The sequence below is a fragment of the Pan paniscus genome, chromosome Y (assembly GCF_029289425.2).
Source record: "Pan paniscus chromosome Y, NHGRI_mPanPan1-v2.0_pri, whole genome shotgun sequence".
In the NCBI taxonomy this organism is placed as follows: domain Eukaryota; kingdom Metazoa; phylum Chordata; class Mammalia; order Primates; family Hominidae; genus Pan; species Pan paniscus.
This window is the reverse complement of record NC_073273.2, coordinates 33,334,895-33,362,068: the sequence shown is the minus strand read 5'-3', so window position 1 is coordinate 33,362,068 and position 27,174 is coordinate 33,334,895.

Here is a 27,174-nt window from a genome sequence, read left to right as displayed (position 1 = left end):
AGGTGACAGAGAAAAATCAAGGAACAATCTATATGGTCACTGACATGGATGAAACCCTTGTGCATAGCTCCTTTAAGCCAATCAGCAAAGCTGACTGCCTAGTGACTGTAGAGATTGAGGGGACCATGAGGCCTTATATGGATGAGTTCCTGAGATGACTGGTAGGAACTGTTTAAATGTGTTTTCTTCATTGCTCTCTTCATTCCAGCCTGAACAAGTATGCAGATCCTGTTGAGAGGTGACAGCATGCTGGCAGTCCTCACAACCCTCACTTGCTCTCGGGGCCTCCTCTGCCTGGGCTCCCACTTTGGCGGCACTCAAGGAGCCATTCAGCCTGCCGCTGCAATGTGGGAGCCCCTTTCTGGGCTGGCCAAGGACGGAGCCAGCTCCCTCAGCTTGCCACAAGGTGTGGAGGGAGAGGCGCGTGTGGGAACTGGGGCTGTGCGCAGTGCTTGCAGGACAGCGCGAGTTCCAGGTGGGCATGAGCTCAGCGGACCCCGCACTCGGAGCCACGGGCCAGCCCCACTGGCCCCTGGCAGTGAGGGGCTTAGCACCTCGGCCAGCAGCTGCTGTGCTCAATTTCTCGCTGGGCCTTAGCTGCCTTCTCACAGGGCAGGGCTCAGGTCCTGCAGCCCACCACGCCTGAGCCTCCCCCTACTCCGTGGGCTCCTGTGCACCCAAGCCTCCCAGATGAGTGCCACCCCCTGCTCCATGGCGGCCAGTCCCATCAACCACCCAAGGGATGAGAAGTGCAGGCACATGGCGCCAGACTGGCAGGCAGCTCCACCTGCAGACCCAGTGGGGAATCCACTGGGTGAAGCCAGCTGGACTCCTGAGTCTGGTGGGGATGTGGGGAACCTTTGTGTCTAGCTCAGGGGTTGTAAATACACCAATCAGCACTCTGTATCTAGCTCAAGGTTTGTAAACACACCAATCAGCACCCTGTGTCTAGCTCAGGGTTTGGGAATGCACCAATTGACACTCTGTATCTAGCTACTCTGGTGGGGACGTGGAGAACCTCTGTGTCTAGCTCAGGGATTGTAAACACACCAATCAGTGCCCTGTCAAAACAGAACACTCGGCTCAACCAATCAGCAGGATGTGGGTGGGGCCAGATAAGAGAATAAAAGCAGGCTGTCCAAGCCAGCCGTGGCAACCCACTCGGGTCACCTTCCACATTGTGGAAGCTTTGTTCTTTTGCTCTTTGCAATAAATCTTGCTGCTGCTCACTCTTTGGGTCCACACTGCCTTTATGAGCTGTAACACTCACTGTGAAGGTCCGCAACTTCCCTCCTGAAGCCAGCAAGACCACGAACCCATCGGGAGGAATGAACAACTCCAGACGTGCTGCTTTAAGAGCTGTAACACTCACTGCAAACATCTACAGCTTCACTCCTGAGCCAGCGAGACCACGAACCCACCAGAAGGAAGAAACTCTGAACACATCTGAATGTCAGATGGAAAAAACTTCAGACATGCTGCCTTTAAGAACTGTAACACTCACCGTGAGGGTCCGCAGCTTCATTCTTGAAGTCAGTGAGAACAGGAACCCACCAATTGCAGACACACTGTGACGGGTGTGCTGGACCAGTGTGCGGTGTTCTGGGGTTGCCTAGCCCATGAGTCGTGTTTGTTCCACCAGGGCTTCTATATCAACAACCTCAGATATCTGGGGAGGGACCCGAGGAAAACTCTCATCCTGGACAACTCGCCTGCTTCTTGTATCTTCCACACAGAGAATGCAGTGCCTGTGCAGTCCAGTTTGATAACATTCCAGACAGCAGCTGCTGCACCTGATATCAATCTTTGAGGAGATGAGTGGAGCAGAGGACGTCTACACTAGCATTGGGCAGCAGTGGGCCCTTAGCCTTCCCTGCTTCCCAGCAATGGCCATCACAGTAGGGGACTTTCCCACACTGTGCCTTTATGATCAGTCTGAAAGAGTGTAGGCTGGAACACCTACCCACATGGACCTGGAAAGAGTGAGAAGTGATTGAAAAGAGCTTCAGGAAAGCTTAGATGCCCAGTGGGTTAATGCCAGACCAAGGATACTCAGAGCTACCTGCCATCAAGTCGTTGGGTTCCCGAGACGTGGGTGTGAGAGAAAGAAAGAGAGCATGTGTGTTTTGCCATGAACTGTGGCCCCAATATATAGTGTTTCAGTGGGGGAGAAGCTGAAGGACAAAGACTCTTCCCAAGTTAGCTTGTCTCCTCTCCTGTCACCCTATGAGCCCCTGAGCCCCATAGGGATGAAGACTATTGAAGGCTCCATTGCAAACCTGGTCTTTCCTCAGTGCTGCAAGACCTATGCCAAGGAGAAAGGAAAGGTATGCCTTTGGGTGTTCCAGACACACATCTTTCTGAAATATTTCTCCAGCCAGTTGTTGCAGACAAAAGATGACATTTCTGGGAAGATGGGGACTTATGTACAGACCAGTACCCAAGCCATCAGGTCTTGTGGCCTAAAGGCTATGCTTACTTAAGTCCAGCCAAGTGCCTGGGATGGATCCTTTCTGCATCTCCCCAAGACTCACCACTCAGCCATAGCCTCAAACCTGTGGGGAAGGAAGTTGTCTCCCCACCCTGCAAGAGGACAAATAACTGATTTCTGTTCATTTTACTCTGTTTTAAAATTCTCTTAAAAAAAAAAAAAGCCTATCTGAAACTAAAAAAAAAAAAAAAACAAGGAAAAAAGATGTCATACTTACATAGGTGAAAAACACACAGATATATCTATAAGCAACAAACACAGCTAATTCACACATATATTAAACATCACATTGAGATAAAATGTATCGAGCTAAAAATTATCATTCAACTCATGATATCAAGTTTTAAAAGCAAAAATACAATTAACTGATCTGAGAAAACTTATCCCCCAAGAAAAGAAACACAATAACACGGAATCGAAAATAAGAAGAGAGATTTTAATGCATAAAATCCTGAATACAACATAGATTTACAATGAAAAATACCTTTTTTTTTTTTTTTTTTTTTTTTTTTTTTTTTTGAGACAGAGTCTTGCCCTGTCGCCCAGGCTGGAGTGCAGTGGCGCAATCACGGCTCACTGCAAACTCTGCCCACTGGCTTCATGGCATTCTCCTGCCTCAGACTCTCGAGTAGCTGGGAATACAGGCACCTGCCACTATGCCTGGCTAATTTGTTGTATATTTAGTAGAGACGGGGTTTCACTGTGTTAGTCACGATGGCCTCGATCTCCTGACCTCATGATCCACCCACCTTGGCCTCCCAAAGTGCTGGGAATACAGGCATGAGCCACCACACTCAGCTGAAAAATGACTCTTTAGATATCTACAGCATTCAACTGTGTGCACTCATGAAAAGCAGACATTTTATGTCATTGGAATTTAATAAATTGCAGTAAAATTATACAGAAAATACATTACAATCATTAATAACAGGCTCTAATGAGAATAATTTAATAAATAATCATTAAAAAGACAGGAGAATTTTATTATGTTCTCAATATGTTGCTGCTCTTCTTACCACAAAATATAATAAAACTATACAACTATAATACAGCTTTCAGGAGCTAAAAAAGCCTTATATTTCCAAATAAAAGAACAACATAAATTTTGCAAAATACGATGAGCATTACTGAAGTATAAAGTCACTATCTGGAATTAAAATATACCATCATTTAGATAAAGACTAAAAGAAGAATATAAATGTTAATGATTCCTTTCTGCCTACACTGAGCTTAAAATTACAACCAAAAATTTTAATAAATATGTAGCACCTACAAGAAATTTTATTAATAGATTACATAATGTGTAAATTTTAGCAATTTATTTTAGAAGTTTTGAATCTAAAAATCACCAGCTTGACATTCATTTGAGAAAGTGAAACATAAAGGAGAGTAACATAAGCAAGATGACAGAATGGGAGGTTCTGCATGCACATCCCCTACCACATAATGCAGCTGCCACAGCAACATAAGTGGACTCATGAAAGCCTTGGGATCCAGTTCAGAGTTTGTGACATCCAGCTGGAGGCAAAGACCAAGGAAGACATCTTTAGAGGGTAAGCACTTGACCAAGCGACAAGCTTGCCAATCATGGTCCCGGCTTCAAAACAGAATACTGCCACATCTTACTGTAGACTTGGCTATAACTCATTTGACCTTGGTCCTGACAGTGCAACAATCTGCAAAAAACACAAGAGAATTCATACTCACCTGAGACTTAGGTGACAGGCCTGCAGAACTTGGTTCTCTCTATAGTCCCTGAATTAGGCAAAACACACCTTCTTTCCTTCTCCAGCCATGGTATGGAAGAAATATTCACATTGATATGATGAAATGCTAACTAACAATATGAAAAATACTAAAATATAAATGTCACTAAAAATGGTAAATACATACTGAAATTCAGAATACTCTAAATTGTTATCATCTTAAACTAGACTATTAAAATACAAGATGTTTTACATAAGTCTTATGATAACAACTAGGAAAAAAAAAACCATAGTAAAGAAAAAGAGAAAGCAATTAAAGCATACACAAACAACAAAAATTACACATTGGATATGGTGTCTCCTGCTTATAATTCCAACACTTTGGGAGGCCAAGGTAGAAGACTCATAAGCTCCTTGGGTGTTGTGGTACGTGTCTGTAGTCCAAGCTACTTGGGTGGCTAAGGTAGGAGGATTGCTTGAGCCCAGGAGGTTGAGGCTACAGTGAGCTGTGATATGCCACTGTACTTCAGTCTGAGCAAGAAAGCATAACTTTGTCTCAACAAAAATTAACAATACCACAGGAAAGACAGAACCAGAAAAAAAGGAAGCAAACTTAAAATGGACCGAAAACTACAAATTTACAATAGTAACTGCTTACCTGTCACTACCTTACAAATAAAAAGATTAAGTTATCTACTCAACAGATACTGCTGTAGACTGAATGTCATCTCCAAAATTTAGGATAAAATTTAATAGCCAATATGATAGAATTAAGAGGTGGAACCTTTAAAATTTAATTAAGCTATAAGCACTCTGCCCTCATGAATGGATTAATGTTCTTATTATGGGAATGGGCTAATTTTAACAAGAATGGATCAGTTATATATTTAAAAAAATAGCTCTCTCTCCCTCACATCTTTGGCTGTGTTAATATCCAGCAACTAGACCTTCAACAGATGCCAGTATCATGTTGTTTTGCCTTCCCAGCCTCCAGAATCATGAGTCAAATAAAATTCTATTCTTTATTAATTACCAGTCTGTGATATTCTGTTATAGCAGCCAAAAGAGACTAAAGCAGACAGAGTGGATAAATGAATCTTTTAAACCTCGTAATATGCTGCTTACAGGAGACTCAATTATGAATAAAGAGCATAGTCTAAAAGTGAAAGGATAGAAAATGATATTCCATGCAAATAATAACCAAAGGAGTGCAATGGCAGTTATGCTTAAATTAGACAAAATAGACTTTCTAGCAATGTCTCTCACAAGCATGAAATGAGTTTACCATACAATAATAATAGAGGTTAATTTGTCAAGAGATTATAGCTATATTTATGCACCCAAAACAGAGGCTTCTAAATATAAAAAGCAAATATTGCCAGATCTGTAGGGAGAAGTAGAAAGAAATCCAATAATAGAAAACTTTAATGAAATGTATAATAAAGGACAAATAGTTAATAGCATTGTAAATGGGCAAGGGAAAGCTGGTCTCATGTGTTGCATTTGAGAATGCAGCAAAGAAAGTGGGAACTGATAATTTTACTGCAAGCCTGAGTTAGGCTGAAAAACAAGGTGGTCGATTAGAGGTCCCACTTGCCATACGTTAAAAAAACACAGGAGAAAACCAGTCCTCCTCTGGAGTGTTAAAATAATTAAAGAGCAGAATATTAGACTAAAGTGGCTCTAGTGCCCTGTGTTCATAGTTTAAAAAAAAAAAAAAATCTAAAACCTAACTCAAATACATTTCCTATAAACCATTATCTTAGCCTGAAACAAAATGCGGGTTTAACCAATGACAAACATGCAATTAACCTCTGAATATGTAACCAGGAAATTTCCATCTAGATAGTTCAAATAAGGCAACTACATAACTGTAACCAATTCTTGAATTTGGGTTGCTGTCTCATGCATCTTATGAAAGTGTTTCCTTTATGCCCCTTGGGTGGACCACAAATCATGGCTGGGTGCTTTCCAGTTCACCAATCACTGTTTGTTCAGATAAACTGGTTAACGTTTTAATATAGACTCCCATTAATTTTTAACAAGAGAGACTGGGGACCCTACGGGCCGCAGCTCCTCCCATGCAAAAACCCAGTCGCGGGTTTTCCCTGATGACCCACCTGGCATCCCTGAACAATCTGGGAAATACTCATGGCTGTGGGCACAGAGCAGGGCACTGCCCAGGGACAGCACCGGATGGGCCAGGCCGGCTGTGGGGGTCCTCGCTGCTGGCCCAGCGGCCATCTTGCAGCCACAGGGGACTGAGGGCCAAGCTGCGGGAGACTCGGAGCTAACCGTGGGGTGGCCGGTCCTGCCAGTTTCACGGCCTGCTCTCCCCTCTCGGGATGCCGAACCCCGCATACTCACCATTTCCCAGCTTCCAGGATGTCCTGATGCCCTAACTATGCGTCCCCAATAACCTACAGATCACAGGGCAACAGGGGCTGTAAGAGAGTAGCCCAGGGCTCCCAAGGTGGAGGAGGAGTAAAAGGAGACGGATCCCAAACTCCTATGCCAGCGCCAGCGAGAGACAAAGACCCCGCCAAACACTGGAAGCCACGCTCTCCTTTCCTCTCGTCTCCAACTGCAGGCCTGATTGGGCGGTTCCCACATCAGTGTCACTGATTGGATAAAACTCCGGGACACACCCACCCCCGCCTGACTCCTGCCCCTACCCCCACTCCCGCTCAGCGTTAGTGCATTTTTGTTAGTTTGTTTTACTTTAAGTTCTGGAATACGTGTGCAGAAAGTGCAGGTTTGTTACATAGTTTTACACGTGCCATGGTGGTTTGCTGCACCTATCAACCTGCCATGTAGGTTTTAAGCCCCACATGCATTAGATATGTGTCCTAATTCTTTCCCTCCCCTTGACCTCAACCCCATAACAGGCCCCAGTGTGTGATGTTTTGTTCCCGGTGTCCCTGTGTTCTCATTGTTCAACTCCCACATATAATTGAGAACATGTGGTGTTTGGTTTCCTGTTCCCATGTTAGTTTGCTGAAGATAATGGTTTCCAGCGTCATTCATGTCCCTGCAAAGGACATAAACTCATTCCTTTTATGCCTGAATATTATTTCATGGTGTATATATGCCACATTTTCTTTTTCCAGTCTATCAATGCTGGGCATTAGGGTTGGTTCCAAGTCTTTGTTATTGTAAACAGTGTTGCAATAAACATATGAGTGCATGTGTCTTTATGCTAGAATGATTTATATTCCTTTGGGTGTATACCCAGTAATGAGATTGTGGGGTCAAATGGTATTTCTGGTTCTAGATATTTGAGGAATCACCACACTATCTTCCATAACAGTTGAACTAATTTACACTCCCTCCAGCAGTGTAAAAGCGTTTCTATTTCTCCACAGCCTCACCAGCATCTGTTGTTTCCTGACTTTTTAATAATTGCCATTCCAAATGGTGTGAGATGGTGTCCCATTGTGGTTTTGATTTGCATTTCTCTAATCATCAGTGATGGTGAGCTTTTTTCTTTTTTCTTCTCGTGTGTTTGTTGACCACATAAATGTCTTCTTCTTCCTCCTCCTCCTCCTCCTCCTCTTCTTCTTCTTCTTCTTCTTCTTCTTCTTCTTCTTCTTCTTCTTCTTTCTTCTTCTTCTTCCTTTTCTTTTTATTTACTTTACTTATTATTATTATTTTTAAGACAGAGTCTTGCTCTGTCAGCCAGGCTGGAGTGCAGTGGCAGGATATCTGCTCACTGCAACATCAGCCACCCAGGTTCAAGTAATTCTCCTGCCTTAGCCTCCCAAGAAGCTGGATTTACAGGCCACCCACCAACACACCCTGCTAATTTTTTGTGTTTTTAGTAGAGACAAGGTTTCACCATGTTGCCCAGGCTAGTCTTGAACACCTGACCTCATGATCCACCTGCCTACAAGGCTGAAAGTGCTGGGATTACAGGCTTGATCAACTATGCCCAGCCAAATGTCTTCTTTGAGAAGAGTCTGTTCATATTCTTTGCTCACTTTTTGATGGTTGTGTGTGTGTGTGTGTGTGTGTGTGTGTGTGTGTGTGAATTTGTTTAAGTTCCTTGTAGATTCTGGATATTAGACCTCTGACACATGGATAGATTGCAAAAATTTTCTCTCATTCTGTAAGTTGCCTGGTCCCTCTGATGATAGCTTCTTTTGCTGTGCAGAAGAAGCTCATTAGTTTAATTAGATTTCATTTGTCAATTTTAGCTTTTGCTGCAATTCCTTTTGGTATTTTATTCATGAAGTCTTTGCTCATGCCTATGTCCTGAATGGTATTGCCTAGGTTTTCTTCTAGGGTTTTTATGGTTTGGTGATTTACATTTAAGGCTTTAATCCATCTTGAGATAATGTTTGTATAAGGTGTAAGGAAGGGGTCCAGTTTCTGTTTTCTGAATGTGGCTAGCCAGTTCTTTCAGCACCATTTGTTAAGTAGGAAATATTTCCCCACTGGGGAAAGATTCCCCAAAATCTTTCCCCATTTTATCAGGTTTGTCAGAGATCAGATGGTTGTAGATGTGCAACATTATTTCTGAGATCTCTGTTCTGTTCCATTGGTCTATATATCTGTTTTGGTATGAGTACTGTGCTGTTTTGGTTACTGTAGCCTTGTAACATAGTTTGAAGTCTGGTAGCAGGATGCCTCAAGCTTTTTTGTTTTTGCTTAGGATTGTTTTGAGTTGACAGGAAAACAAGCTTGTATAGTTGGGGTCACATGCCCAGAGTATCACAGCTAATTAAGAAGTGAGCTGAGACTTGAAATGCACATACTCTTTCCCTTACCTGGGTCATTGTATAATGCATCTTAGCAGCTATTTAACAGTAGGAATTAGAACATTTGGACATCTTTTTAGCAACCTTTTAACCTGCATTTTGGTAATGCAGTAAAGACCTTCATCCCATCCCTGAGCCCCTCTCTCCCAATGCTGCACCCCACTGCTGACCACACTGTGGTGTGGCCGTTAGGAATCAGGGGGTCAGTGGGCGGCGGAAATAAATAAGCAAGGATTATGTTGCCCAAATTTGCTCATCTGAGAAAGTCTCCTCAACCATTGTGTGTGAAGTGATTATTCCACGGTAATTGTGCCCTGACTGTGCTGCATCTCATTCTGACTTGTCTTTTTGAAAATCACTGGATTACTCTCATGAACGGGGGCATTTCTCTTTCTATTTGAAAATGGTCAACTGTCCTCTGCAGGTGTCCTGACTTGCTAGTTTAGACCCTGAAGGTAGCGGTGAGAAAATATTTGGGCCACATCAGAATACCTATTCTCACCTGGAGGATATATAGAAATTTCTTAACAATATCTAACCATTTTCTCGATAACCATTATATTTAACAGTGATAGCTTGGAGGGAAGGGAAGGACACAGATGACACAGTCTTAAAAGTTTAGTTTGTTTATAAGGTTTTTTTTTGTTCTTGTTTAGTTTTGCTTAGTTTTTGGATACGAGGTCTTGCTCTGGTGCCCAGGCTGGAGGGCAGTGGCATAACTCATCATCATAACTCATAATTTGGTTGTAACGGTTCTTTAACATATATTTTTGCTGAGAGTGGTAGCTCACACCGGTAATCTAAACAGTTTTGGTGGTCAAGGTGGGATGATCGCTTGATCCCAGGAGTTCAAGACAAGTCTGGGCAACATAAGTAGGCTCAGTCTCTAGAAAAAAATTTAAAAATTGGCTGGGTGTAGCTTTGCATGCTTGTAGTCCCAGCTACTTGAGAGGCTGATTTGAAAGCATCACTGGAGCCTAAGAGTTTGAAGATGCAGTGACCCATGATTCAGCCACTGCACTGACAGAGTGAGATGTGTTTGTTTGTATGTGTGTGTGTATAAACAATTTGTATGTGAAAAAAATTCAAGCACAGGATAAAAGTGAAAGCCCATGGTGGGGGATGTGGAGAAAGGTGAGTATGGCTCCAGCAACTCAGTGAGACTTGGTTTTCCATCTTGAAGAATTGCCCATCCACACTGAAACCACAGCCTAGCAAATGCCAGTTCTCAAACTACACTTGCTGGGATACCAGTATGTAGCCTTTTGAAAAAAATAAAATCTTTCACCTAAAAGAAGGACAAGAGAAAAAGAGGGTTTCACATCTAAAGCCTTCATTTTCTTTACGAATCAACAGCCACTTGTCATTTGAGTTGTCCAAAGGCGACTGACAGCACTAACACACTTAATGAATCAACCAGGAAAAATGGGCCTCTCAGGTAAGGAGGAGGCACAATGGTCACAAAACCCAATCCATTCTCAGCTTTGCAACGTGCTCGCATCTCAAGAAGTGGTGTTAGCCATGTGAACCGTATTCACTGGACAAGGCCAGAGGAAAGAACATTTAGTACAACACAACTACGAGGCTGCAGATCAAACTGGTAGTGGGAGCATGCATGAGGCTTCAGTGGCCGAGACACTGGTGGCTACCCTTGGGTGTCACTTAAACCTTCCAGGTGAAGGAACTTTTTTTTCCCAATTGGCTCAGAGAAACTAATCAACATTAAAATTGAGATTTGTTTTTCTTTTCAAAATTTCTAAGACATAGAGGACTCTCTAACACTTCAAAAGACATTGAGCTATACATGCAGCTGACGACCTGCCTGCTCTGTAGAGGGATGGCAGGGCAGCAGCCACCAGCTTTAGTAGCTTTAAGCTCCTCCTCTCATAGGGACAGGCCACCCCCACACAACCCCCCTAACTTCATAGGCTCTGGCTGTCAGGTGCACCTGGGGGACTGTCTTTCTCCCATCTCATTAGCTCTCCAAGACAGTCTAGCTAAATCTAAAACCTACCTCAGGATGGTGAGTTGTAGACTCTCCTCCATTCTCCCGGTGCAGTGTGACTACTGGAGAGTGCTCCTCCATCCTCTTACCTCAAATGATGTGAAAAGCACCGGTTCCTGGGCAGTTAGATGTTCACTGACATAACAGGCCCAGCATGTGCAGGGCCTGGCCCCACAGCCTGGCACCTCTCCCCTACCTGGCCTTCACGCCGGACTTTTCCCTTCTGCCACCAATGTCAGGTGATGGTCACCTGTGCCACACTCTCATGAGCTTGGTAAGTAGCAGGGGTGTAAACCCCAACAGATTTCCTGTGACTCTACCCTCTTACCTCCCACTCAAGTGACATTATAAGCATAATTTTACATTTGATCTAATTGACGCATAATTTTTTTAATAACATTTCTGACAGCCCACACAACCAAATGAGTCTGGGTTACAGTACACAGGGGCGAGGCTGGGGTAGCAGGTTTCACTTACTTTATTCCAATGTGAAATGAAGATTGATGATTTAAAAACAAGACAAAGTTGTTTATCGGCTGTGGGGTTGCTATACTTGCTAGCTCATGCTCGCTTCCTTTGAAACAAGGTATCTGCACAGACCATATTCATAAGCAGCTCTTCGCAAAACCCCAGACAGAAGCCCCAGTCAGACACAGCTCCCTCAGGCTCACAGGGCAGCAACCTCCTCCTCCATGTTAGGCTCTGACAGCAGGCAAGGGAAGGAGCACAGGCAGCAGGGGACACGGAGATGTCCAGGACTGTAGGGACCCCCAAATGCCCCAGAGCTATTCTCTGTAGAAGGGCGCACGCACGTCTCACTCTGTCAGTGCAGTGGCTGAATCATGGGTCACTGCAGCCTCAAACTCTTAGGCTTCAGTGATGCTTTTACCTCAGCCTCTCAAGTAGCTGTGTGGCAAAAAGCCTCCTATTTTTTTCCTTAAAACCTGGACTTTAAGCCAGGTTGGGCCTGGGGATAGTGGCAGCAAAAGCAGCAGCCAAATGTATACGCTCCAGATGTCTACACTCATGGGAACAGGCACATTCCACAGTTGCTGGAGCACGAGAGGCCTGAGAGGCACCTGTTTCCCAGCTGCTAACTGATGTCCACAAACCCCATTCACGTGTCTTCACTTAGGTCTCTGCATCGTATATTCGCTCAGCCAGTGCAAACACATCTTCTGGGAGGCATCATTAACTGCAGCACCAGCCCCACTTGTTCTGGGAGGGAGTCAGGAGGAATCTGCTCAGCTCCTAATCCCCCAGGACAAAGGTGCTGCCCCCTTTTCAGCACTCACATCCAGCAATGCCATCTCGGGATGGGTTTTTCAAACACAAGCAGCATGAGGTAACAAGCACGGTGTGATAGGCTCATGGCCATGGGCAACCAGCTGCTGGGGAAGCAGCACAGGGCAGGCACATCTGTGGGTGGCATCATGACAAGCCCAGGCAGCCACAGCCCCTACTCCCAACAGCCCCAACCCAGATGGCATTCAAATCTTCCCGGATAGTATTGGGGTACCCGATGCCCATCACTCGCCCGCTCATTAGCATGGCATTTTTGGTTACTCAGGGACTAAGGAGAGGGGGTGGGGGATGTAGATCCAGGGTGGGCACCGCCTCACAGCCAGAGCCCACTTGACTGCAGTCCAGCAAGCAAGCCCAAGCAGCTCAGCTCTAGTCACCTCCGGCTGCACTTTCTGTGTGTACTTTACACAAAGGTAGCAAAAAGAGGTCAACATTAGCTGTTATGACATGAAAGTCTATGCCCCATTAAGACCTTCTTAAAATGCTATTGTCTTAAGCCCTCTTTATTCTAATAAAATTTATACCAATAAACACATACAAGCTGAAACTACTATAAATGAAATATTAGGATTTTTTAAACCCATAAACAGACACGTAAACAGTCACTGTTTGATTGCAGAGAGAGTGAGATTCTACGGCAGGTGACCACAAAACAGCCTCACAAAACCCCAGGCAGGTCAGGCAGTCTGAACACTACAAGGCCACGTGATGGTCACAGAGGATGACAGCTCCCATGACTATTCTAAGGCACTGTGTTAGCTTCTCACTCACAGTCTCAGAATACCCTGTGAGAGGAGGCCCCGCCTCACTAGAGCACAGGAGGTTCCTGAGCTCTTCCCAGAAAATGGTCATCAAAGGGTGGAGCAGGGGGAAGCCGAGACAGAACAAGTGAGTCCCTAGGGTCTCTTTAACCTCCCTCAGCTCCTCCACATGGGTCCCTGAGGGAAAATGACCAGCCTCCTAACCCCCTTGATAGGGTTCCAGTCCTGCAGGTCTGGACTCTCTCATTTTATGCTACCATAGGGGGTGACAATGCAACCCCAGGCCCCTTGTTAGCCATCCCTCAATGCCAGGCCAGGACCAGAGCCCTTTGCTGACACAGCCCAGGGGATGCTCAAGGCCCACCTCAGCGCAGTCATCTGTAGTGTACTGAGAAGAGCAAGGAGGTGCAAGTAGACACATATCCCCATGGGCATGGCCTCAGGCATGTTCCACAGGCTCAGGGCCTCGCTGATGAGCTCACGGCCCTCCTTCAGGAAGCCTGCAGATCACACCCTCAGGGAGCAGTGCTCAGATGAGCAGGCAGGCCCCACATCCCCCACCCTATGATGCTGTGCTCCACTTTGCAGCCTTCTGCATTGGCCAGTCCCCACTGCTTTCTGGTGAGATGTTCAAGTTGAAGTGACTGTTGAAGGCCACAGAGTTGATGGAGCTCGCTGCCTTGCACATGTTGTAAATCACCTCCTGGCTCCAAGGGTCAGCTGTGGAGACACAGCTTGTTGGGAGGTAGCCCCACTCCACCATCAGTGGTGCTGGATTGCCCTGATCTGCACCTTCCAGGTCCTTGCTGAGATGCCTGCATGCTTCTCTAAGGGACTGGGTCACGAGGCACCCCTGGCAAGGACCAGCTGGCAGAACAGGCTGGACACTCTCCCTCAGCCTCCCCAGTAGCCCCGCCTGTGCTGTCATCTGTGCTGATGATCTCCGTGGTAAGATTATGGGAAACTTTTTAAAGCATCTTTTCCCCGTTCACTTCCCTATCTTAATAGCAGCACTGATAACTTTTAAGCCCTAGCAAGCTGAAACTGCAAGACACATGATTTTCTGCCTTAGAAGGGCCGTGTTTGGGCAGTGTGTGCCCAGGTGAGAGCCCCATGGTTGTTAGTGGAAGCGGGGAGCTGGATGGGCCTGGCCCCATAGCCTAGTGAAAAGTAGGACCCTCTCCTTCCAGAGCATGAAAGTCTTAGAGGCCGGAAAAAGGTGCTTGGGTGGCCTGCCAAGAAACAGAAGGCTAGAAGGCCTGGAAGGAGCCCCAACAGCCTTCAAGCTGCCTGAGAGGGCTGGGCTCATTCCAGCTTTCTTTGCTTTCATCCTGTTAGCAAGAAAACCTGCTCACACATGGCAGGTGGGCCTGAAGCTGCCATTCCCTCACCAGGGACTATAGGCACCTTTAATGTGGCTCTTTCTTGAAGCAGCTGCCCAGGTCGGTTCTTGCAAAGCAGTTCCCTTATTATCCACAGGTCCTTGTTCCAGCCCTGTGTCTGCAGAGGGACTAGGTAGGGAGACAAGGGCTCAGCCTGTGTCCCGCAGTCTGCTCTGTGATATCTCTTTTGTTACTTCCTCACAGACAGCCTCAAACTTCCAAATGAACAGAGCAGCATGGAGCCAGGAAAGTGCACAGAATTCTACCTAGTACCCAGATGGAAAGGGGTTCCCAGTGAGAGCAGGCCCAGGCTGCATGTACCTCTCCAGGAATGTTCTCCTCATGGTCCACCTTCAAGGTGTACATCCTCTGTGTTCATGCAGTCCATGGCAGGCTCTGCCTGGGGAACCGTCCAGCTGCACACCTGCAATGTGGTGGTGACCCTCTTGAATGGGTGGTTGTGGGCCCCATGGCAGGCAGCAGAGAGGGAGATGCTCAGCCCAGCAAGCCCAGAGCCCTGCCACAGGCTTCCGTGAGGCCTCCACCTGCTCTGGGTTCTTGCCCTGAGAGGCTGCCCTGAAGTCAAACAGAAGCAGGTGGGCCTCTCTTCCAAGGCTGCTCTCTCCCCCACTGACAGCTCCCTAGAGGGGAACTCAGATGGTGGCAACAGTTTCCTCAGGCAGAAGTACTGGAGTTTCGGCTGACCAGTTCATTTCATACCACCACATGACATGACACAAAGCAGGGGCTGTGGGACAAAGGCATTGCCTTTTCTTCTGGCATGAGGAATGGCTTAGGAAGCAGGGGCTGGTGGGACTGGGGTTGAGCGATAGGTTGTGGGCCACAAGGAGTGGTTGAACACTGAGTAAGTGTCCTGGTTATCTGTCCACAGACCCAGAACAAGTGGCATCCCAGGAGCCTGGGAGGGGCTGGCAGAGACTTACTGGTTCCAGCAAAAGCCCCATGTGGATGTAGTAATGCGGCCTGCTGGTCCTTGGCTGTAATTACAAACAGGTACGTGAGTTCCCCATGCATCTTGCAGCTCTCAGAGTGTGTTCCAGCTGTTCATGGTAGGCATTTTTAGTCACTGAACATGCTTCAGGAATGGCCAAGCTTGATTAAGCCAGGTGTCTTGCTGTGAGACCCTCCACCCAACTGAGGACCCTCTTCCTTGTTCCCCCTGGCAGTTTCACCTTCCAGTTCTGGTTCTGGAGACACAATGGCCCCTCTTGGACCCCTGGAAGAATGTGCTCAGGTGACACACAGTCGACAGGGCCCATTTCCAAGCCATTCTTCCATTTCCCACTGTTTGAGGGGCCTGAGGCTGGTGAGGAGCACAGGGCCAGCTGTCTGCACCTAAATGTCATGCTGGTCTGGATGTCTCAGCTCCAGAACCCTCCAGGTGAGATGGCCTGGTCCTCAGCACCTGGCCTCCATGCTCCTTTTTCCTCTGTTCAATCCTGGCCCCAATGCCTCCCACAACTCTCAGGTCACCATTGGAGAAGATGCTCAGGAAGAGCAAGCAGCTGCAGTCAACCTGCTGAAGGTGGCTTATGGGTCCAGGCTCTTGAGCTGGTCTTGGACATGGTACGTGTGGATGCAGGCTTTGGGCAGTGTGTGTAGCTCTTTCCGGAAGGAGGGGAAAAAGGTGTTACCAGGGTCCTACACCCTAGAATGACCCATCTAGCACAGAAAATAGTTTGTAAAGTGCTATCATGTGTGATTTTAATTTACAAGTTTAGGCTTTCATTTTCAAATTCCACAATAAACACGTAAGTCGGGTTCTCATTTCAACACACACATGCACACACATTCTCTCACTCTCCCTCTGTCTTAGAATCTTCCAGTGCATTCACACTGAAAGCCAAAGTCCTCCCAGAATCTTGTGAAAACCTAAATGATCTGAATAGTTTGTCATTGCTTTTCGAGATCTAGGAAAATCTCTGCACATTTCTGGAGACTGCTGTTATGCCATTTTTAATAAATCTGTTGTGCTTCAATTCAGAAGTGTGTGAGGGGAGTTGTGGAGGAATTGGCATTTGGTTTAGAAATTTCAGGAACACCAGAGACAGATGACACCTGTTTTCTGCTTTATAATGTCAAGTCTTATGAAGGCTAAAACCTAATTCTACAAAATAATTAGACTGAAAAACTTTATAGGCAAAAATTATCTTATTAAATAGGAAAATCTAATTACTTTATTTTAAAATTTTCTTTTTCTTAGTAGGATCTAATTATAGAAATTTAAACTCTGTATGGCAACAGCCTCTACTGTAGGATGGTTTATTGTATGTACTCGTTTTACAGACTTCTTACAAAAACTTTTTCCGTAAGGGAAATTAGAATACTGTTCAACATATATTGAATTCCCCATTATTATCTTATTTCTCACATATTACTTTATGATTCTGTCTTCTTTAATATGAAGATTACTATGACTGTGTTTTCGATTTCTGAATTATCATGTGTCACATTTGTCTGTAATTTCAGTTTCAAAAGTTGTAAAATAGCATGCTCCAAAGCATATATTCTGTATAAATTATATAATTAATAATTTATTAAAATATTTGGCTTGTATGTTTAATTGGCTCTAGGCACAATGTTACTATTAGCATTTTCTTCCAGTTTTCCCAAGTTTTATTTGACTAATAGTACAATTTATTTCTAATTTTTATTTTATATATCAATGTTTTATACTGTATTTACAATATTTATATTGTTACCTTATATAAAAATGTAAGACTTTTCTATTAAAGGCTAGATTACAGCCTTACCATTTTGTGTAAGAAAAGCAGCAATGCATCAGGACTATAATTTAAAACTTTCTCCAGTATTACTTAAATGCTTATTCCTTAAAGCTTTCTCATCACAGCTCTTTGTAATAATTATAATGTGTTTTCTCTGAAATGTTGTTGCCCTAACTGTATCCAAATAATTCAAAATTTACACTTTTCAAGGATTCACAGGAAAAGTTGAAAATTGTAGTTACCTAGGATTCTTTTTCAGTTGGACACTATGTTTATTCAGGATTTTATGGATTAAAGTTTCTCTTAATTATGTTTTATAATTTTATGTTTCTGCATTTTTTAGAGTAGGCTGACTCACATCAGTTAATTGTGTTTTTACTTTCTACCACTTTATTATGATTTTGAATTACATTATCCAAATAAGAATTTGGGGGTTAATATTTCTTTTAACTTTGTTTTGCAATTTTACATTTCTGTCTTTCATGTTTTAGGGAACGGCACCTTACATCAGTTTATTGTTTTTAGTTTTAATTTATATAATATAATTTTGTATGACAATATTCAACTCTGTACATCTTAAGACAGTGTGGGGCAAAAGTCAAATATGAACCATCCCTGTGTCTTTTGTTAATACAATGATTTAAATGTTTGTTTTCTTGTATAAATACTGACCCTATTTTGTTTATGATTTGTATATTTTCTTCTTGTTTGATGGCCAATAATTGATTCTGTCTAAGTGAGTAATCATGGAAATTGTCTGAATTTCAACATCTATTGTTTATATTATTTTAGTGTGACAGAAAGATTTATGCGATTTGAAGATAATTTTTCAAAAACTTTGTAACTCTGTCTCTTCGGGTGTCTTTTTTTTTTTTTTTTTTTTTTTTTTTTTTTTTTTTTTGACAGACTCTCACCCTGTTGCCAAAGTGCAGTGGCACAATCTTGGAACACTGCAACCTCCACCTCCCAGGTTAAAGCAATTCTCCTGCTGCTGCCTCTTGAATAGCTGGCATTAAAGTTGTGCACCACCACGCCTGGCTAATTTTTGTATTTTTCATAGAACTGGGGTTTCACCATGTTGACCAGGCTGGTCTTGAACTCATGTCCTCAAGTAATCTGCATGCCTCAGCCTCCCAGAATGCTGGGATTACAGGCATGAGCCATCGCTCTTGGCCCTTGGGTGTCACTTTTTAATTTTGATTGTGGTAAAAATACATAACATAAAATTTAGAACCTTTAATATTTTTCTTATACAATTCAGTCACGTTAAGTGTATTCACATTGTTATGCAACATATTTGTGAAATTTTTTTCTTTTGCAAAACTAAAACTCAGTACACATGAAATGACAACTACCCATTTTTCTTACCACCTGGCTCCTAATAAAAATCATTCTATTTTCTGTTTCTAAGTTTCAATACTTTAGATATTACATATAAGTAGAATCATGGAGTATCTTTTTTTGTGACTAATTTTACTTAGCATCATGTTCTCGAGATTTCTCTTTATTGTGGATGGTACAAGATTTTCTGCCTTTAAAAGCTGAGTAATATTCCATTACTTTTATATTACAAATTATATTTATTTATTCATTCTATAGGGGAAGTTTGTGTTGCATTCACCTATTGGCCTTTGTAAATAATGCTGCAATGAATATAGGTGTGTAAATAACTATTTGCTCATATGTGTGAGGTTTACGTCTGTGCTAACTTCTGTTTTAATGGAAAAATTGTGGGTCTTTATGCCAGATACAAACTATTTTCATTACTGTTGCTTTGTAATGTACTTTGAAATAAAAAAAAAGGTGAGGTCACTAATATTGTTTTTTTTTAAACATTTTTGGGCTCTTTATGGTCGCTTGAGATTCCATGTAATTTGTTGGTTCCTTTTTCTATTTCTAAAAAAAAAAAAAAAAAAATGTTAATTTAAAAGGGACTGCATTGAATCTGTAATTCGCTTTAGGCATCATGATCATTCTTCATAATATTAAGTTTTACAACCCCTAAACATGAGCATGCTCAAAAGTGAGTTGTTTAATTTCCATATATATGTTGCTATTTTTGTTTTCTTCTGTTATTGATTTCTAGTTTTATTCCATTTTGATCAGAAATAATAGTCATTGAAAGGCTAAACCACTCTGGGAAGTGACTTCCATTACAGAACATTACAAAGATACGTGAGGGCACCACTTGTGCCCTGATGGGCTACAGGGATGAGTTCTCTGAGATGACACATTGCAGACAAATGCAGGGAACAATAGAACCCCTTTTTCATGTAAATTCTTCCCTATTTTTGTAGAGTATTAGTGATAGTGGTGGCTTTTAAGTCTTGGAGAAGGTCTGGCAGTACTGTGAAGCTGCCTGCTACAGATGACACCAGGGGTGAATAATTAAAACTATACAAACTGTAGTAACATGAATAAATACAGCTTAGTGTAAAGTAAAAACTACACGAAGGCCTTCTCTGATATTTCTAGAAGAATGTAAAAAGGGACTTTACACTTAACCAAGGTGCCATTGGGACTACTTAAGGTTAGATTTTTGCGGGGCAGATCTTTGGGTCACTCATGGAAACCCCCTAAGAGAGAGCCCAGAGAAATTCCATATTTGGGTCTGGATCCTGGGCCCATCCTGGTTTTGTCAGGCCCCTCTCTGTAGAGACCCCTAGGTGCCTGCTCACACTGTAACTCACTATATGCCATGCTTGGGGGTGAGGTGAACCTGCCAGTTGTCCAAGGAGATGAGGGAGTTGAACCCATCAAATGTCTGCTCACTGATTTTAATGCAGCTCTATAAAGAGTGTTCCCAGCAGCGAAGCTGAAAAAAAAAAAAAGACAAAAGAGAAAAAAAAAGTCAATTGTCTGCTTTGTTTTTACCACCAGGCGACACCTCCATTAGAAATTCTGTTTCCTAGATCTGGAACATAGGAGCATCCGCATAGACCCCCAGCCAGTGAGGAAACCAGAGGACAGCTTAAGACCTTGGGATTCACATCTGAGTAGACGCACATGGTCCGCAATGCTCAACTTTTTATTCCACCAACCATGACCTGGGTATGAACATGACAGAACCACCAGGGTTCCAGTGCCTTACAACCTGCCCCTGTGAGGAAGAGGCCCCTCGTTTTCTTTCCTGCTCCCCCTGCAACACATGGTAATGGTAGGCAGGGTCGGGTTGCCCAGATTAGATGACAAGGGTGGCCTGGCATAGACGGACCTGCCCTGGGCTACACTGTGTTACCTGTGTATGCCTGTTGTCGAATGGCCGGTGGTATCAAGGATGTGGGCTGAGCCAATATGTATATTGTCAGGAAAGGCTCTCATTTTGAGCCTTTCTCAGGCAACAGCTTAGGAATATAGCATACAACGAGAACGCAGTGCTCTCTCAAGCATCTCCCATGAAATTAGCTAGATACAGGGCTGTATCTAGAAGGTGGGTGTCTGGTTCCCAAAGTTCCAAATTCTGTTAGGTTTTGTCACGAGAGAAGTCTGTTAACTTCTTCAAGGTTTTATCCCCTGAGCCCTTTTCCTACATAAATCTATGCAAAGGCCCTGCTGGGCTGCTGATTGCTCACCCTCATCTCCCATGTCAACTCTTTACCTGTAAACAGTTATGCAAACACAATTATGTCCCTTACTCCCCAAAAAGATCTAAATGCAGCCAGGGCCCCAGGTTTGAGAGAACAGAGTTGGGTTAAAATCTTCTTTTCCTTTTCATTTCTGTGACCATATAAAAATGACTGTGTGCTTTAGGTCTCCCCAGACCTGAAGTATGCATAATGGGATTATGCCAGCATCAACTTCCAAAAACAGTCATTGGAGATATATGATATAGAATGAATCAAAATCGGTTGGATGCAGTGGCTCTTGCCTTTAATCTTAGCAGATTGGTAGACCAAGGCGGGTGGGACACTTAAGGCCAGGGGTTTGAAACCAGCCACGACCAGCATGGCAAAAACCCTTCTCTACTAAAAATGCAAAAATTAGCCAGATATGTTGATGCATGCCTGTAATTCCAGCCACTCAGGAGGCTGAGGTGTAAGAATCACTTAAGCCCAGGAAACAGAGATTACATTGAGCCATGATCGTGCCAATGCACTCCAGCCTGGGTGACAGAGCGAGACTCTGTCTCAAAAAAAAAATATATATATATAGTTATAGTTATATGTTATATATAACTATATATAACTATATTTATATATTATATAACTATATATAATATATAAACTTATACATATATATCTTTATATATAAAAGATATGTATTTTATATATATGGCCTTATTTTTCCATTCCATAGCAGAAGAGGTTTTTGCATTCTACAGCAGAAGAGGTTTTTCCATGCTACAGCATTTTTGCATTCTACAGCAGAAGAGGTTGAAATCAAAAGAAAATCAGACACTGTCTTCTGGCATTAAATATTCCAGTGCTATCCATTATATTTAGAATGATATCTATATGCCTCATCTCAGCCTATGTGGTGGACGCCTCCAACAAAGTCTCACAACAACACTAAGTTATGAGTGACTCTGCTATTTAAAAATGCAGCTCACCACTCAGTGCCTCAGAAGCCAGTACTATAACACCGGGTTTCCAACAAAGAGATGGGATTCCAGATCGTCTGTTTCCCTGTGCTTACTTAAAGGTAGTAATATTCTCAGAAAGGTTTAAGAGGTGGCTTCCGGTTTAGCAGGGAATTGCTGAAAGGAAAAATGTATGGAAAGTCATTGGGCATGAGCAGCCATCTTTTCTTGCTACACAGAGATCACATGTGCAAATTTGGGGAGACTTAGTATAAAACATGTGATAGAAATTTGGGCTCTGACATCAGTGAGCTTATTTCACACAGACTCCAGTTGACCATATTAGTTCCGACAAATTTTAACCAGTTTTTAGAAGTCTCATAAGTGGAATACATTTCAGTCTTTCAACAAGTTGTATCTTTTCTTATCTGTCATTCTGCAAACTGAAGAATTTCTGCTAGTCATTGGTTGAACTCTTTGGGGACCTAGTTCTAGTTTCTGTCAAATAGAATACAACAAATGTGATAGGTTTTCACTTCTGACTTAGTTCAGGCTTCTATACCAAAAAACATAGACTAGGCAACTTATAAACAAAAGACTTTAGTTATGAAGGCTAGAAATTTGAGATTGGGCTTCCAGCATGGTTGGAGTCTGCTAAGGACTGTCTTCTGAGTTTCAAACTCCAGACTTCAGGTTGTATTCTCATTTAGCAGAGAGAGGGAGAGACAGCCTACTGCAGTTTCTTTTAAAAAGCCAGTAATCTCTATCATGAGGGCCTCATTTTTAGGACTTAATTACCTCTGATCTGCTAAGGCCATTACACTGGGGATTAAGGTTCTGGAATGTGAATATGGTGGGGAATCACATAGTCTATTGCAACTTCCAAAGTTATATTTCTAAAAAAGCTTATTTTCCCCCTACCTGCTCTGTCCTGTGCTTCCTCTCTCAATCTCTCTTGTCTCCCTTTCTCTCTTTTTCTGTGCATATGTCTGTCTATCTCTTTCATTTTCCATCTCTCTATTGTAATCCTCAAGATGAGGAAGCGATCTCCAGTGTCCTAAGATGCTCTAGGCACAGACTCACATGATAGAGAACTGAGGAGATGCCCAGGCCAATCGACAGGAAGCAACTTGGGCTCTCACTTCACACTAAATTGTGCCAATTTCCATGAGGCAGAGTGGAGGCTGATCTCTCCCCAAATCCAGCTTCGGTTGAAATCACAGCTCCAGCCTCATAAGAGACCTTAAGGCAGAGGCACCCAACTAAGCTATATCGAGATTCTGGTTCACAAAAATTGTGAGATAGTATTTGTCGTCAAAATGTGCTAAAATTCAGGGCTATGTTGTTAGAGCGGGGCAAATGACTAACCTCCTCTTTCAGGCCCCAGGATCCTCCCTCCCCTCTGTTCCTTTCTTTCTCGGGCTGCCTGCAGCCACACTTGTCCCTTTATAACCTCCTCTGTTGAACTCTCTTTTGCCTGTGAGTCTCTTCACAAAGAGTGGCTTTTCTCTGACACACTTTCCACACCTGCACAGGACTGGCTCTCTGTTGTCATTCTGGTCACAACATAATGTCAGCTCAGTGAGGCATTCATGTCCCCTCCAGGCAACCTCTCCCCAACCCTCCCTCCCAACATTCTAATTTATTTCCATTATAAAATGCTCTTTTCTTTCGCATGTACTTGCTTTAGTGTTTTTTTTCAGCAGTCCTCAGACTGTGGGCTCCCCGCGGGGATGCAGGGATAACATAATCATTTTTGGTACCACATGGTGAATCTACCAAGGCAGCTGCCACAGGGTGAGTGCTAGGGGAAGAGTCGCTGAGTAAAATAACATGGGAAATCACGAAGTCCTTCTTCCTGCTTTTGGCCGCCCAATAATATGGAGATCAAGAATGATAACAGGAGGTGAAGGATCTCAGGCTGACTCTCCCCCTGGCTCCAGCGGCTCCTATAAAGCCCAGCGAGCATAAGAAACACGGGGTCTGCCGCCACCTAGAGGCCGCCACTAGCACTGTAGTCGCAGGAAGAAGCATCACAAAACAGGTACCTGTATTGGGGAATTCTCAAGGCAGTGGCTCTTCAGGGACCCCTGGGGAAAAGGAGCAGTATCTGAAGGCTCCAAGGGCCATAAAAGTGACCTCGGAAGCCTCCCTTGATTCCTATTTTCCTCAGCCTCTTTGGGTGTGCTGTGCACTCATTAAACATTTTAGCAGCATTCAGAGACATTATTTTCTTCCACTTCTGAATGAGGACCTCAAGGACAGCCCCCAAAACTAGTATTTTTTCTGGGCCCCACACTCCAGAGTCCAGTGCATTGTCACATTCTGCTTTATTCCAAGTCCTCATCTGCCCAAGTCTCTAGGCCTCTCTCTTCTCTGAAGGACCTCTAGAAACTGAAAAGCCTCTTCCAAGAGTCTCAAAGCACAGTGAGTTACCAATGAAAAGCCAAGGGCAGCAGACACTTATGAGTATCTAGAATCCTTGGTATTATCCCTTTTGAGTACCCCTATTTATGAGGGAGAAAACAAAGCCTTTCTTTCCCGTAGCCTCTCTTTATATCACATGGGGTGGTGCGGGGAGGGCATAGCTCATTTTAGTTCCAGGTGCCCACAGAGGTGGGAGTCACAAACCCAGTCCTGTCTTCTTGAAACAGCTGGGGAGGTCCCCAGGCCTGGCAGAACCCAGGGAACTTGGAGGATCCTTCATCCCATGCTGTCAGCTCCTGGACATGTGGCTGGGGGAGTGGATGCCTCTGCCTCATGGCAAAGCTGCCTCTACTATTTCTTCCCCTTTTGTCACTTCTCTGGTTTCCTCTTCCCTAACCTCACCTCCATGATCTCAACCTTAGAATCGTGTGTGTGTGTGTGTGTGTGTGTGTGTGTGTGTGTGGTGTGTTTGTGTGTGCATGCCTGCACACCTATGTGAGAATAAGGAAGAGTAGAAAGCCCAGGTAGAAAGTAGAGCACAGGGTTTTCCAGGACTTAGGGGTGCTCATTTCCAAAGCAAACCTGATGGGTGGGGTGCATGCAAGAGCTAGGAAGCTGGCTCCCTTCCTAATACTCTGTGCTCTTCCCAATTTCTGGGATCTGGACCAGTCTTTGCCTTTTTTGGGGGCCTCAGTCTTCCTGTTGTAAAATGAAGAGTTCGTCACAAAACTGTATAAGCACATGCTCAGTGAAGACAGGGTGTCATGCTCAATACCAGATAGAATATCGGGATGGGGAGAGTTTGGGCAGACTTAGGTGTGCACGGGTGCTCAGGCCTCTGAACAGGGCCAATGCAGGTGAACATAAAGCACAGCACAGCCAGATTTTCTTTCCAGGGCTATGGGATGAAATAATGCACCACAGGCTCTGCTCTTGAGGCTGGTCCAGCAAGATTTTCCCACCTTCAACCAGCAGCTGTTTGATGAATTTCATGTCCTGTGAAGCCCATATCCACCCCCATTACAGTGAGGGGCACAGGGCACTAGACATGTAAAATAATGTCTTTTGCCTTTTTTTCCTTTTCTTTTCTATTTCCTTTTCCTTTTCATTTTTTTTTTTTTAACTGAGTGGATGTTTCTTCTTTCTCTTTTTCTGTTTTGTTTGTTTTTTAACTAATTTTTAAGAGGTCTTTACAGGTCAGCTGTGGTGCCTCACATCTGTAATTTCAACACTTTGAGGGGCTGAGGCGGGTGGTTCATCTGAGGTCAGGAGTTCAAAACCAGCCTGGCCAAACTGGTGAAACCCCATCTCTACTAAAATTACAAAAAATTAGCCGGGAATGGTGGCACAAGCCTGTAACCCCAGCTACTCAGGAGGCTGAGACAGAAGAATTGCTGAAACTTGGGAGGCGGAGGTTTCGGTGAGCCGAGATTGCACGACTGCACTCCAGACTGGGTGACAGAGTGAGTCTCTGGGGGAAAAAAAAAAAAAAAAAAAAAGAGAGAGAGAGAGAGAGGGAGAGAGAGAGAGTGCTCTTTATGGAAATGCGAGCCCCTTTGTAATTTCATGAGTTGCAAATATTTATTCCAATTTTGGAATTTCTTTTCTTATTGTGGTGTTCTCTTTAAGTTTGTTTTGGATGTTATTAGTGTTTTGTTTTGCTTTGTTTCTATGTAACTTCTCCCTAAATTGATTTATAGATTTCCATTTTCACAATACAATATTTTGGCAGAAATCTTGTGGAAACTGTCTAATCAGTTTTAAAAATTTAAATACATATAAAAAATCGAAGAACTGTAAAAACTGTCCTGAAGAATAACAAAGTTTGTGAGCTTAAAATGACATATATTCAGACTTAGATTAAAGCTATAGTAATAAAAGCTATCTATGGTAGTAATGCAAAAATAGGCACAAAGAAAACTAGAAAAACTTGAAAGTCCAACTCAGACACACACATTTGGACATTTTGTATGTTACAAAAAAGGCACAGAAGAGCAGTGGAGAGAAGACAGTCTTCTCGGTAATAGCCTTGGGTCAACCGGTTATTTATGTGAGAAAGAAATACTCCTATCTTATATTATTAACAAATTCCAATGACAAGTGGATTTTAACTTTTAAGGTCAAAGTTGAAAACAATATTTCTAGTTGATAACATAGATAAATATGTTCATGACTGGCACACGCCAAGATTTCTTGGGACATAAAATGCATTAATTATCAAGACAAAAATATGACAAATTGGACTTTATTAGAATTAAAACCTTCTCTTCATTAAAAAAAACCTTCCGGAGAGCTGAAAAGCAAGAACAAAGTGGAAATCAACATTTGTCATATATTTATGTGGCAAAAGCCTTCTATCTAGATTATTTAACTAAATCCCATCAATTAATAAACAAAGATGCAATACATTGAACAAACTTGGCAAACATGTGACTAGGAGTTCCACATAGAGAACCAAAGGGTGAACAAGTAGATTAACATATCCACATCCTTATGCACCAGAGCAATGCATATTAAAACTATAATTTAATACCACTATGAATAATTAACATTTTTGAAAACTGACAAAATTAAGTACTAGTGATGATGTCAAGCAACTGGAACTTTCTTATACCATTCTGTGTGTAAACTGTTATAACCTCATTCAAAACCTCTTGAGTAGTATCTCCTTACATACACGATGTATGTAAGCACACTCTAGGACCCAGCAACTCTGCTACTAGGTATATACACCCAATAGAAATGCCAGCATATTTTCCAATGCAGAAAAGTGCTCGAAGCAGCATTATTTGGTAATTTTCCAAACTGAAAAAAAAACTCAAATGTGCATCAGTAATAAAATAAATAAATAAAACAGCTACATATTCCTTTATAAGGGGGACATTATCCAGATATAAAATTAATTGGATACATATTAAAATATACAAAAATCTAACAAACACAATTTAATTAGATTTAAAAGTCCTAGCCAGAGCAATCACCCAATAGAAAACAAAAAGGCCTACAAATAGAAAAAAAAATTGAATTCTCTTTCTCCATTTGCAATATGAGTCACTACATAGAGAATGCTA